General features: G+C 38.5%; 1 long non-coding RNA gene across 10 annotated transcripts in view; it reads right to left on the bottom strand.

Moving 5' to 3' along the window:
* Nucleotides 1-9,250: 9,250 nt before the first annotated feature.
* LOC113964985 overlaps nucleotides 9,251-13,250 on the bottom strand; it is a 33,651-nt gene continuing 29,651 nt past the window's right edge. For all 10 annotated transcript variants that reach the window (XR_003533385.1, XR_003533386.1, XR_003533383.1 and 7 more), the window contains one exon: nucleotides 9,251-10,087. This is a non-coding gene — a long non-coding RNA (uncharacterized LOC113964985). The remainder of the gene's footprint in view (nucleotides 10,088-13,250) is intronic.

Raw genomic sequence — 13,250 nt, 5'->3', positions numbered from 1 at the left:
AATAGCCCTTTACGTGAGCTTCAATGTTTACATCTGCTTTATTGATGAGGACAACCCAGGGAGGAGCGCTGCTGTGAAAAACCCAAACCCACTGCTCTGCCCCAAAAGGCATTTTCAGCACCCTTACTGTAATAACAGAAACTTAAGCGAAAAGAGGTGTACCTTGGTCACAAATATTCATGTCTAAATAGTCGCTTACAATAATCTACTTAATTATCATGCTCTCTCAAAATCTTCTTTTATCTATGAAGTTTTGGAAGGGTTTGTGATCTGACACACAAGGATTTGTCCTATTTTCATGTTTAGGTGGCCTACAAGACTTAAGGTTCATACAGACCACCTCTTACTGTCACCTGTTACTCATATTGGCAGTGTAAAAAGAGTTTCAAGGTAAGAATGGTTTTTAAGATGTATTCATCTGATCCCCTTATTTAATCTGAAGTCCAGTAATTTCTGTTCCAGATCCAGTGCCCAAGCCCACCTTTCTCCTCCATGAGCAATATCTTTCAAGATATTGCTGGTGAGAAGGCAAATGAACTCTAAATCTTCTATCGCAATTATCAATCATTTGGCAAGGCATGGTGCTTTATGGAATGGTGCACCAGTAATGACCCTAATTCTAAACTGCCTCATTTGTGAACAAGTGGCCATGGAGATAGGAAGACAGTAGTTCTGCTGTCTGAAATCAAGCAAAAATATGTGAACAGTAAGGAACACTAATGTTTGTCTAAAGGAAAGGTTTTAGGTGTTTTGGGTTTTGTTTTTGTTTTTTTTCTGATTTGTGTCTTAAAGTTCAAACCTTTATACAGAATATGGAGCAGAAGAAAATTGTAAAAATCACTAGCATTTATGTGGCCTAGTGTGCAGAAGCTCATAGCTTTGCACATACTGAACTTCTTTAAAGTTTCCTCTATGAAAACCAAACCTGAAAGGAAGGCAAAGAAATGTTTTTATTCCTGGCTGGTCTAGAGCAAAAACTTCAGTAAAAGGCAAGACATGAGGAGGTTCTGATTACATGACATACTCCTGTAAAGGTTTTTCTTCATCTCTGCTAGTTATATGCTAAGGCCCGTACAGGTTTGCATATCCCAGTGGGTTTCTTCTGCAGCCCTTGATGACACACACACACACACAAAAAAGAATTTACTCATTGGTTGCAGACAGTAGCAGTTTTACGGAAGCAGTATATGTTTCTTCTCTTGTTCATGCTGTGCCACATCCCTTCTGATACTTTACAAACATGCCTTCTTCTGCAAACCTCACTGAAGTTCAAATCTGTTTCAAATTACACTTCACAAGACAGGAGCAGTCACTGAGATCACTTGAATAACACAAGACACCTTTGACTTCGTGCACAGAGGCTTTGCCCACAGAATATTTGGGTCATAACAGCCCAGTACAACTGCTTCAGGAAAAAAAAAGTACGTATCTGCACAGGAAGTTTCAAAACCTCTATTTAGTAATTTTTGTGTTTTGCAAACTAGAGTATACTTTGGGAAAAGTCATACGGATTGGATGGCATATTGCAAAGCAAGAGTAAGGCTATGATTTCAATTTAGATAAGTGTTTTAAAATACTTCAGGTTTTATGATATCCTTTGTAGCTACTCAGTTGGAAAATAGTAGAAATATTGGTAAGGAGCCTTTTGGTTCAACTCATTTTCCATGCATGGCAAGCTGAACTTGGATGGAAACATCAGCTACACACTGTCATCCTTTTCTTAAAGCATCTTTTTGTTTTCCATTTTTCTTTAGAATTAACAGAGAAAGGCCTCTCCAAAGACAGAACTGTTCTTAACAATGTATTGTTGAGTAGGAAGAGACTGAATGATGAAAACAGTTTTATTTTATTAAAATTATCCTCTTACTTCAGATCATCCCCATGTAGCTCTCTAGCAAAGACAAATGAGTATGGAGAATCCCAAAAAGTACAGACTACCTGGCTGGCAGTAAAGCCTGATCCAGAGAGATGCAGAGTGGGGATCTCATTCTCCCCAGCTCCCAAAATAACCATGAAACACCTTGGTGAGACTACTCCAGCAGAATTTTTGAGGAAGTCACAGTACATAAAGAATCTTAGAAAGCTTCTGCCCACTTTAGTGCTGTGATTGCAGACAGAAGTGGGGAAAGGCACTTGCATCAATTCAGGGAGACGCAGGATGAGGAGCAGCACACCTCCCATGCCCCCACCTTCTCTTGCAAATTGTGCTTTCTGTGGGGGACACTGCTTAGTCCCCAGTGGTTTTGGCTGGAAGGCAGATGATTTCATAACTTGCTTTGACAATGAAGAGATTCACTGTCGTCACGGGACCTCCGGATTTTGTCACTCTATCCTCCCTCCCAAGGAATGAGATCATTGTTTCTTTGGGTCAAAATTAAGAGACAGGCAAAATGGCACAATAACAACTAGCTTGTCAGTCAAATCCAAAGCTCCCATTAGGCTATTTTTAATGAGATCTGAAAGCCTTTTTCAAGAAAAATGTTACATTTTCAGCTCAAACTGGGAGCAAAACATCTGCAGAGACAGGGCACCTGGGCACACGTACTTATGATGGAGCTGCTGGTAATTTGGATTGTCACTGCTGCTTTCAAACACTTCCAGCCACAGAGTCGATAGGTTGTTCACAGCATATCTGAAGAAAAGCACTGGCCGTATTTGCCCTTTTCCTGAGGCTGCAGTGCCAGCCTCTTTGCAGCCCAGATGAACACAATTCTCAGTTGCTTATTAGATGCAGACTTGCAACCAATCTTTTCCTCTGGTGTCTTATTTGAAATTTGCGGAAGATACTTTAAATATTTCCTTAAAATCATTTCTGGAAGAGAAAGACTCCAAAGAAATGAGACTTGGAGTGTCTGCAAACAGTAACAATGCATGGAATCTGCTTTGTTTTACCTTTCTGTCTGGATTTGCTCACATTGTGTCGGGTAATCTGTATATATAGCTGTCTCTCTTCTATTAGCCAACAGGGTTTCAGAAGGCCATTTGTCTGCCCACCGTAGACGAGTGGCTGGCTAGTGGTGTGCAAGTGAGTGGTAACTGTGGAGGAGTGGCAGACACACAAGGTAACCTTGGCTGACTAAAGGAAGTGGTCTGGGAGAGGCAGGCAGGGAGCAGGGATGGCACTGGTGCTGCTGCAGTGATTTCCTCACCAAGCTTCATGTGTGAACCAGCTGATTTTTGTTGACATGTGAGCCCTGCAGACAATTCCCTCGTTTCTAGAGCTTATACATTCTTAAATCAGGGACAGTAGTTACACAGTGCTTTTATCCAGAAAATGGGTAACATGAAAATTTGCATACTTCTTGAGGAATTAACAGATATACAGTAAAGTATCCAAGTAAACAGATTTTCACAGCAAAAGTGTATATCCACACTGTTCTCCTCAGGAAGTGGGCAAAAATGATGAAGATACATCAGTATGGACTTTTCTTCTGATGATCAGTATTACCACGAACATTTTTTACAGTGAATATGTGTATAGAAAGTAATGATTTCATGGTAAGGTTAAGAGCTTTACTACTATGAAATATGATTCCTTTAGCATCTTATTGCTTATGCATAAGTACATCACTTCTTTAAGTGCTTCTGTGAAGCTCTTGATGCGGAGTTCCAGACAGATGGGAACTCTGTTCAGCTTCAACAGCAGAAAGGAGTTCAAAAAATGTTCTTTCAGGACTGCACTATTTCTGAAATTGCTGACCTGCTGAGATGTTTGCTTTGCTGAGAGCACAACATGCAGTGCAACATTCACTTATCTCTTCAACTTTCTGGAAACACAGCATCAAATACTCAATTCCCTCCAAAATCTCCAGATCATTTATGTATTGTACACTCAAGCCTACCATTGAGATAAGAGTTAACAGCTGCTTCTAATAAACCCAAAATGCTACTGTCCACCTTCATAAACCCTCCTCTAAAGGTGTCAGTAGTCAGTCTCCCTCACTCCAATCTAGAGGCAATTAAGCTTCTGATGCTGACACCACTATTAGACTTCTACACCTGAACAGGCAGAATCCATCCAGGCCTAAGGTGATGAAAAACACCCGAGAATCCCTTCCTTCCTATTTTATTCAGCCCAAAAGATTCAACAAAGTATGTTCCCTCACATCCATTACTCCTTTAGATAGACCTCAATGCTATCATGTCAAATTGGAAAGATTTGTTGAGCCATGTATAGTGCTGGGACAGAGCTACTATTCCCTTATCTATATGTTTTCTCAAAATACACAATATACAAACATCACCTGATCTCTACTTTGATCCTTTATATGGGATTCTTTCTGCAACACAAACTAAACCATCTGCTTCCAAATATGGAGATGACACCTCAACACCAACACAGTCCCTGATATTAGAAAGCCTACCACAGACTTATCTCCACAAAACAGGAAAATAATGTGAACTTATGGGATGTTGATATCCAAAGAAACAGGGGATGCAGCCCACATCACTATTTAGTATCTACACAGCATCTACTGTGATGTAGACTGCACACAGTTACAGGAACTGCTGGAGGAAACAACCATTTGCTAACAGGTTCAAAAAAAGGAACTTGCATAGTTTGACAGGACAGTCTTACTCTTTTGCTGAGTACGGCCAAGTGTACATGGCTGTCATTAAGTAGTGTCCGCCTCATCCCTCACAAGGTGTACCACACAACAGAGTGTTTCTCATTCAGCCAAGGAATTGTCCACATACTCAGGAACTTCATGAACTTGCTAACTTTCCAATGAGATATGGTGCTCAAAGAAGATTACAAGTACTACAAGTTATCGGAGTAACCACTTAGGGAGGGTAAGGAACATATCCTGGAAGAGCACAAGAAGCCTCAAAAAGCTGTTATCCTTTTTCCATCTCCCTCCTTTCTCTCCCCTTTCTCTTCTCCATATTCCTGTGCAAAGATAAGCTGAAAAATGTACTGTGGTAGGTGTACCTGCTCACCAAATACGCCTTAGTAGCATTATTTAATGGGAAAGTAATTTCTAGCTACAACCTCTCTCCCCCCACTCCCAGAATAGTTATCCAGTATATACTGCACTGCATTGGGTGCTGCACTGGTCAAATACCTACCATTATATGCAGCCATCCCAATTTATTACTGGTTTAGGAAGGAGGATCACCTTTTAAATGGCTGTTCAGAGAAATGAAGTCATGCTAGTATTCTCACAGAGACTGTCTCCAGCTTTTATCATAATCATCCTGTTTCTTTTACTACCTTCTTTCCCAGTGATGTCATCTCCCTTTATTTAATAGTTCTATTCCAGGATTTGGGATACTCAGGAGAAGAAACTGAGAAAACATAGGATGTAAGAAATTACATATTTTATATGGACTAAACCTGTGATACCAGAAGGCACTCAAGGGAATGCCCACTTCTCTCATCTTTTTCCAACAGCAAACAGTTGTTTTGAAAAGGGCTCTGTAAGTTCATCATCGCAGGGGCAACTTCAGTGCTACTGAAATCTGAGTAATAACTTTTTCATTAACTCACATACACAAACTTGTAGTCTAAATCTATTTATCTTAGTACTTTTTGAACTAAAAGCCACTTGCCTTTCTATTCAGTCCTTATTCACCTTTACTTCTTTTCCAGGATTTTTAGAGGATTTTAAGTCTTTTACATTGTTTTAATTCTCATTTTTCCTCATTTACCATGTTTCCATGAACTTTCATTTTGCTGTACCAAATGAAGTCCTTTATTGAATATGCCCCAAGTTTCATGAAGGGAAGGAATGTTGCCATAACAGAAAGATGTACTCCCTTTTAAGTCAAAAAGCAAGTCAGTTTGGACAGAAAGACCTGAAGTTTTTGTGAGACACAACATTAGACAAACTTGCATTAAACTGATGAGCAGCACTGAGAGTTTAAATAGTCTGTAGTTCAATATAATGAACTGGGAATGCAGATTCAATTCAGATGCTGATATTCATGATATGCATAAAAGTCATTGGGTAAGCTGAGATGCATTGACCAGGCAGGCATCTGATTAGTCTCCTTCATGTAAATTTAACTCAACCTTGTCTTCAAGTATGAATAAAAATAAAAATGAATAGCCACTGCTTTGGAAAGAAGTACTGAAGCAGTAAAACTTTCAAGAGCCTCTTTGAAGCTGTGAATTTTGATTGTTTGAACTCTTATATAACTTATTGGCAACAGCTTTTGTAACAAAAGAAATTCTCAATACTGTTATTTCTTCTATTGCAGCATTAACAGATCACATAACTGTTCTTGGGTTTCCAAATATAAGCAAGTAGCTACTTGTGGGATTACACGGATGTAAAGGATGTGCACATTCACATCCATTCAGTCTCTATTTCCAGTGGCCTGCAACTCTGTTACTAAAAGAGGTTTTTCATTCAGTCCTATAAAATTTCAGCAAATACGTATCACTGTGTTAAACATAGCAATTACATTTTGATGAATTACTGTTGCTTTACAATTAAGATTATTATTTTTATTTCACTTCTATCTCCTTAAAAACCTCACACAAATATTTTGCAGCCCCTTCTACACACCCACTCTTGCTGATTTTTAGATCATTTTAAAACATTGAAAAACATTTAAATGTTTTTAAAACAATACATCATTTTCTGTCCTCTAATAATTACACTCAGACATGTAGAAGTCATATCAGGTAGTTATTTTATCTGACCTTGCAAAAACATCAATTTCTAACAATAGTAACACAAGAGTAACCAGAGAAGATATTTTACTTCTGTGTATGTGACTAGTAAAATACAGTTTTATGTCTCTTTTTTTAAAAGAAAAAATAGAGAATGGATAGAAAAGAGCCACAAAAATCATCTGAGAATGAGAAAAAAATATTAAGAACACTAAAAAACTCGATCTGTTTAGCTTTTTCTTAAAAAAAATAAAAAAAATTGAGAAGTAACTTGATAGGGTAAAAGCACCTTCCTGGGGAGAAAATAGTGAGTCCTAAAGAGCTCTTTAATCCATCAGAGAAGGAATAACAAGAATCCATGACTGGAAGCTGAAGGCAAACAAATGCAAATGAAATAAGGTAGAAAATTTTTAGCAGCAGGCATGATTACCACTTGTATTATCCTAGTACCTGGAAGCCAAGTCATGGATCAGGGCTCCAGTAGGTGCTGGTAAAAAAAACCCAACCCAACCCACCCACTCCTCTCCAAAAAAGACCCCTAATGCCAAAACCAAGAGAAAAAAAAAACAAAACAGAAAAAAACCCCATCGCTGCCAAAAGGTTACAAAAATACGTAAGATGAAGTAACATTATAAATCAATGATAATATTATCTGATATGACAGGCAGCAGTTTCAGGCCATGGTTTCACGATACAAAGTGTTGACTTGAGATACTGGCTTAAGGTGATTCTTTTGTATCAAGACTGTTTCATCCTGGTCCCACAATTTCTATACAACTGTGAAATGATGAAAACTGACACTTATTAAAAAACCACAGTGTTTTTCCTTTTCAACAAAATGACAGTGGAACTGATACCCTTTTGCAAGCATTTTGATTTTCATGAATTTCAGTGAATGGGTTGAACAAATTTTCCCACCTGAGCTGTTTACAGGACATCTGAATTTGCTGTGGGGAAAGACTGCATATCCTAGGGAGAAGCACGCAAAAGCAAAGTATGAGATTGTTCTGTTTTCCTCATAGCAAATCACTAGCTTGGTGACCAAATCTCAAGTGCCATCAATAGATAAGGTAGACATTAACAAATGAAATCGAACCCACAGTCTGGCAAGATTTCTCTGAAAAAAACTTATCCTCCTAATAAAGTCTAATGTTAAAGATAGAGACATAAGCTTGTGATTCCCAACAAGACTGCTCTGGCACTGAAGCCTACACACCTTGGTAGCTTAGAAACACAGCAGGCCACTACGTTTTGACTAGGAAGAAGACTAAAGGGGCAAGTCAAGAGTAGTATTTTCTATTATTAAAGTTTTTGCTATCTATTTGTGAAATCAAGGATCACATGGATCGCCCCTGAAATTCATTGAGGAGAGAACTGGGAGACTCTGGGAGCATCTCCTCTTATTTTCCAACAGAAGAACACAGGAGAAAAGCCCACCTTTGATTTCCGTTTCTTCATTTAAATTATATTGCAGACTGCAGGAACACCCCCAATGTCTACAGCACTGAGCAATCCTGAAGGAGCCAGTTTCTTTGGCCGGAAATGCTGAAGAGAAAACAAAAGCTAAAAAGCTAGGGTCAATGCCACACAAATATTCCCTGAGACTCGAAAGCAAACTGGCTTTTACTACCCAGCCTTCTTCCTTCCCTTCCTTCCCAGAGGTGGCCAGCCTCCTCCCATCGGCTGATGTTCTGTATTTCACTGAGCTGGATATTCACGTCCACATGCCAGACAGGGAAACTGTTACAATCAGTTCTAAAAGCCTTCATTTTTCTCTTGTTCCTTGTTAAAAATACTTCAAGCTATATCTATAATAAGCTACATCAAAAGGAACGCCATTTCATTGCAAAGTTTAAATACTTAACAGCCTTAGTATTCGGCCTCATGCACCCTGCTGAATTTTTCCACAGGACCGCGGCCACCCTGTGTGTGCAGGACATGCAGCTCAGGAAATGAATCAGGGTTGTGTATCGAATTAGATTATTTATAGGTTGGTATATGTGTTTGCTCTAGGAGTTATGCAAAGAATAAGACAGACAACTACAGGAAGAGAGCGATGGGCATGTGGTTAAGGCAGTTGAATGCCACACAGGAACACTCAGTTCTGCCTTTGCCATCGGCTTCTGTGAGCAAGAAGCAAGTCAAACCAAGCACCTTGGCAGATGGCCACCAACCTTGTCTTCCTCATTTTCTGGGAGTCCAAACCGTAACACCTTGGGCCTTTCACACAAAAACGCAAACAGATGATGATAATGGAAGGTTTGGCTCTTGAGGGAAAAGTGGAGCCGGAGGCAAAAGGTTAAAAGGCAGGAGAATCCAATTAATATCATTGACTTTACTACTGACTGAATGAGTGGCTCAGTTTTCTCCTTGGTCAAACAGGACAGTGGTGCTTTTCTGTTGTTCTGGGAATATGCAAAAATTCATCAAATACTGTGAAGATCTTAGTTTACAGTGCTTACAGAAGCACTGTAATAAACTAACAAAATAAAAAAGGTTTTTCTCATTCTCTATATACAGAGAAAGTTTTGATCTTTTAATATGTTAATTATCATATATTGCTATGTATTTGCTTTTTAAAAAATATACAAAATAAATATTAACATGCATAGAGATGAAACAGATCTGTTTTCCCTCTCAAACTCTTTTAATGTGATTTTGCAAAGTCCTTTCCAGCTTCTATCAGGGCTATAACTTTAGCACTCGGTGAAACTGCAATATGGTCATATGGAATACACAGGGAACAGCACTCAGTGTAATCAAAAGATATTCACTGGCTCACAAAAAAATAAAAATATCCTCACTCTCAGCTGTATGTCATGTAATCACAGCCACAGAAATAGAAAAGCAACAGGAGATCTAGTAAAAGTTAATGCCTTTTCCTACTTATTTTATTGATCTGCATTAGAGTATCATCATATTGAAAGTTTTCAGTAATAGTAGGCTAAGTCTGCAAAATAAAATAGATATATTCTGTGTCCACCAAGGAAAAAACAAATCTACCCACATCTTGAAAAAAGTTCTGAATAGTTTCAACAGTTACTCTGACTTAAAAATCTGAGTTAAGAGAAATACCACAATGACTGAAAACACAGGTGATGATCTCCATTTTAGATAGGAAGACAGTAAATGTAAAAATATAACACAGTAATCAGAGCAATCATGAGATATTGGCACATGACAGAACACAAATATTTTAACAATGTCTGACAACATCCCAAGCACACAGTTTCTGAATGCTACTAAAGTGATGTGCATAAGACTCAGAGATAATACAGTTTTTTGGATAATTTTCATCAATTAGAAGCAGGTAGACAGGGGAAGGAAATAAAAATTTAGGTTCAGGCCTACAATCAGATCTTCAGAGTAGGAACTTGCAGTCATCCAGGAGTCCCATCAACTCAGGCCCCACAGCTATCAAGGTCCATTTGAACAAATCCAGTGGCAGGATTAGGGTCTAAATATCTAAACAGAAAGAGAATGAAATCAGGTAACACTGCGCACAGGTCTAATTAAAGAGACACCAAACTAGTCACAGAAAAATAATCTGAGTGCCTAGACCACGACAAGATCTACATTTTTACCATAAAATGCTGCAGCTACAGGAAAGACTACAGTGATATCTTACAACAAGAGGCTTATACAGCATTAATTGGTCACAGTGTATTTCCCTTCAAGCAAACATGAGTACCTGCAGTGTGTTTGCTCACCTCCGGCGTGCTGCTGCTTTTTCAGAGTTACATATAATTTGTTTTATTATTTTTCATAAAAGAGAGTAGTCTAAAATCAATAGAGGTAATATATTTATCTTCATCAGCTTATTTCCAGGCATGTAGATTTTCAGCCCCTTAGTAACACGGTGGCAAAAACTAACATGAGATAATCTCCCCATATTTTAAAACACTGTAGAACTTAGAGAAAGTAATAATATTTCTATAGAAAGTGTCATTGTTATGCCTATCTGAAGGTTGTGAGAAGTTCTAGCTTGGCAGTGTTTCTCCCTAACATTCCAATAAAACCCCATGGTAGCATGCATCTAGTATCATACAATTGCCAATGAAAAAATATACTGTTTCCAACCCTTTATAATGAGGTTTGCCCACTGAAATATACTTTAGTACAACAGGAGTGTGTGACAGCAGCAGCAAAGACACTACAGGAATATCAGGTTTATGGTGCAACAAGCACACAGACTCACAGGCTACACTGCGGAGCATCGTGTCATCCAAACTTCAACACCAGCTCTTTTCATCCACCTCAAGAAAGGGTCCATGCTTTCTCTCTAGCTATGACCTTCCCGTGGCTATCTGTCAGCTCAGGAGGGTGTAAAAGCCAATTCACCACGCCTGTAAATGTTGCTGCACCTTGTACCTTCACTGGTACAACCTCTTTGAGAGACAGCCAGACCAAAGACAGAATGAGGTCCAGGAGTATGATACCATTCTTCCCGTTACTATAGTAGAGTTATGCCTTCAGAGACCAGCATGTAACCAGATAAATCAATATGAACACACTTTCTACACAATAAAAATGTTCAAGACTATCAACTACCTCTGATTACTTTTGTATCTCCTACAGGATGGCTTCAGATGCAGCAAGATCCTTTGTATAAAATAAATTAATAAGTGTAAAAATTATCTCAAGATACATGAGGACATGAACATATGAAATTCAATGAGATGTTGGTTTGCCTATAGCACTGATGGAGAGGTAAGGACTCAAACTGCTATTATTTCTAATGGACGTTTAAAGCCCTTTTTGCCAAGATGAGAAACTGACTTTAGACTACTTATATATAAGGAAACTCATAGATATGCAAGGCAGATGAGATTTCCAAAATTTGTGAAGAAAGGTAATGGTTTTGTCTTCTTAGAGTTGGTGGTGCTAGCTCAGGATACATATCAAAATCTTTATTTCCATTTTAATGTTGAATTCCCACTTACATACCACATGCATGTCCGAAACTGGTACATGGAAAAGCACCTATAACACCGCACTAATGGTGCAGATATTGGTTATTTTATCTCAAAAGAGTTACAGATTCAAACCTGGCTGTTGCTCTGTAAACATACCATGGTTGGGGAGCTGAGCATGCAAGCAGGGCACATTTGCTCACAAATTTATGATTTCACAAATTTTTAGCAGGCAAAGGGTAATTTACTGCCTTACCTGGCTATCACTAGTCTTTCTCTGAATAACTTGAAACTGTTGATGGGCTATTAATATCAAATTCCTTCCCAGAGTTACATTTCTGAGGAAAGGCAATTTTTTAATGTCTCTTCCCTGAGCGTACTACAAGTGTTAACTTTATAATCTGGACACCTAACTACTAGATGCCTAAGACAACCTTTCTTCTTGCTCTTGCAAAAATGCATTAACAGTTTAGATCTCCACATCTGGTGGAAATGTACCTATTATAAAAATAACAAGAAAGAAAATAAAAAGCTGTTTGATTTTTTTTTCTTCAGATTATGCCTCCTTGATACTAAAGTTGCCTCATCTCTGGTTTAAGTGAGAAATACCTAGAAGCAATTCTAATTCATACCTGTTTGCTACCATGCCCATATGACTATATGCCAGTGGAAAATTAGCCAAGAGCAGATGTTATTTCCTCTGTCCTTTCTCCAGTCTCCGTTCTCAACCTGTGAGTTCTGGGACGTGCTGAAGGGGGAAACAAAAGATCACTGTCGCTGGTATGGAACCTGACTATAAAAGCTTCAAGCAAACTGAAAGCTTCCTCCTCTTGGGGAGAATTCTTACATCATCAGGTAGTATCAGGATGAGGAACAGAATCAGTTACCTATTAATGAAGTACTACAGAGTATAGTTATTAGAAGACTTAACTTAATAATTTAATTGTAAAGAAATTACTGTATCCAGTGTTCACTATTACTATAAACCAAATGAAAAGATCAGTGGCTTCCCAACAAATGCAAAACACATCTTTTCATTCTAGGCACCCCACCATGACATTACAAATCGAACTCAACAATTAATGTCCAGCCCTTTGTGGCAGGTAGGGAAATATTCTAAGCAATATTATGTGGGAAGCAATTGTAGGAGTGAAGAACTTAATAATAAATAATACAATTGTATTTGAGGACAGATCTATACAGTTTCCATATGAATGACTTAATTGGTGGTGACACACAAAGCTGCATAGCCACACCATCATCCTGCCTATTGCGCAGACATATAACTCTAGCATCACCTTAGATCCCAAATATACTCCAAATCCCAAGATTCATATTCATAATTTGCAGATACTTTCAGTGCAACATTTTCAAGATGGTATTTTTCTCAAGTCTTCCGAACAATCAGGTTAATCATCCTCATCCCATTTTGATTCAGCAACATTTTTTCTCTCTGACTTTGAGAGACACAGCCTAATATTGCATGCATTCACACAGAAAACTGATGCAAAGACCCTTTTCCTAGTTGATCACTTGGAGAACACATCAGTCTCCACAGCTCTCCCTGGCTACTTCTGCAATATCTCTTGTCTCCAGTTTCAAGGCCCATCCTTGCTTCTCACCACCACGCCTACTGCTCCTTAATCACTGTCAGGAAGACAGCTGTGGTTTACTCCCATTTGAAGCTGGGACAATTTTCATGAAACATAAAGCTT

Source organism: Neopelma chrysocephalum, unplaced genomic scaffold, assembly GCF_003984885.1.
Source record: "Neopelma chrysocephalum unplaced genomic scaffold, ASM398488v2 Primary Assembly neopelma1_43, whole genome shotgun sequence".
Taxonomy (NCBI): Eukaryota; Metazoa; Chordata; class Aves; order Passeriformes; family Pipridae; genus Neopelma; species Neopelma chrysocephalum.
Note: the sequence above shows the minus strand (reverse complement) of the source record. Positions and strands in the feature narration are given on the sequence as shown.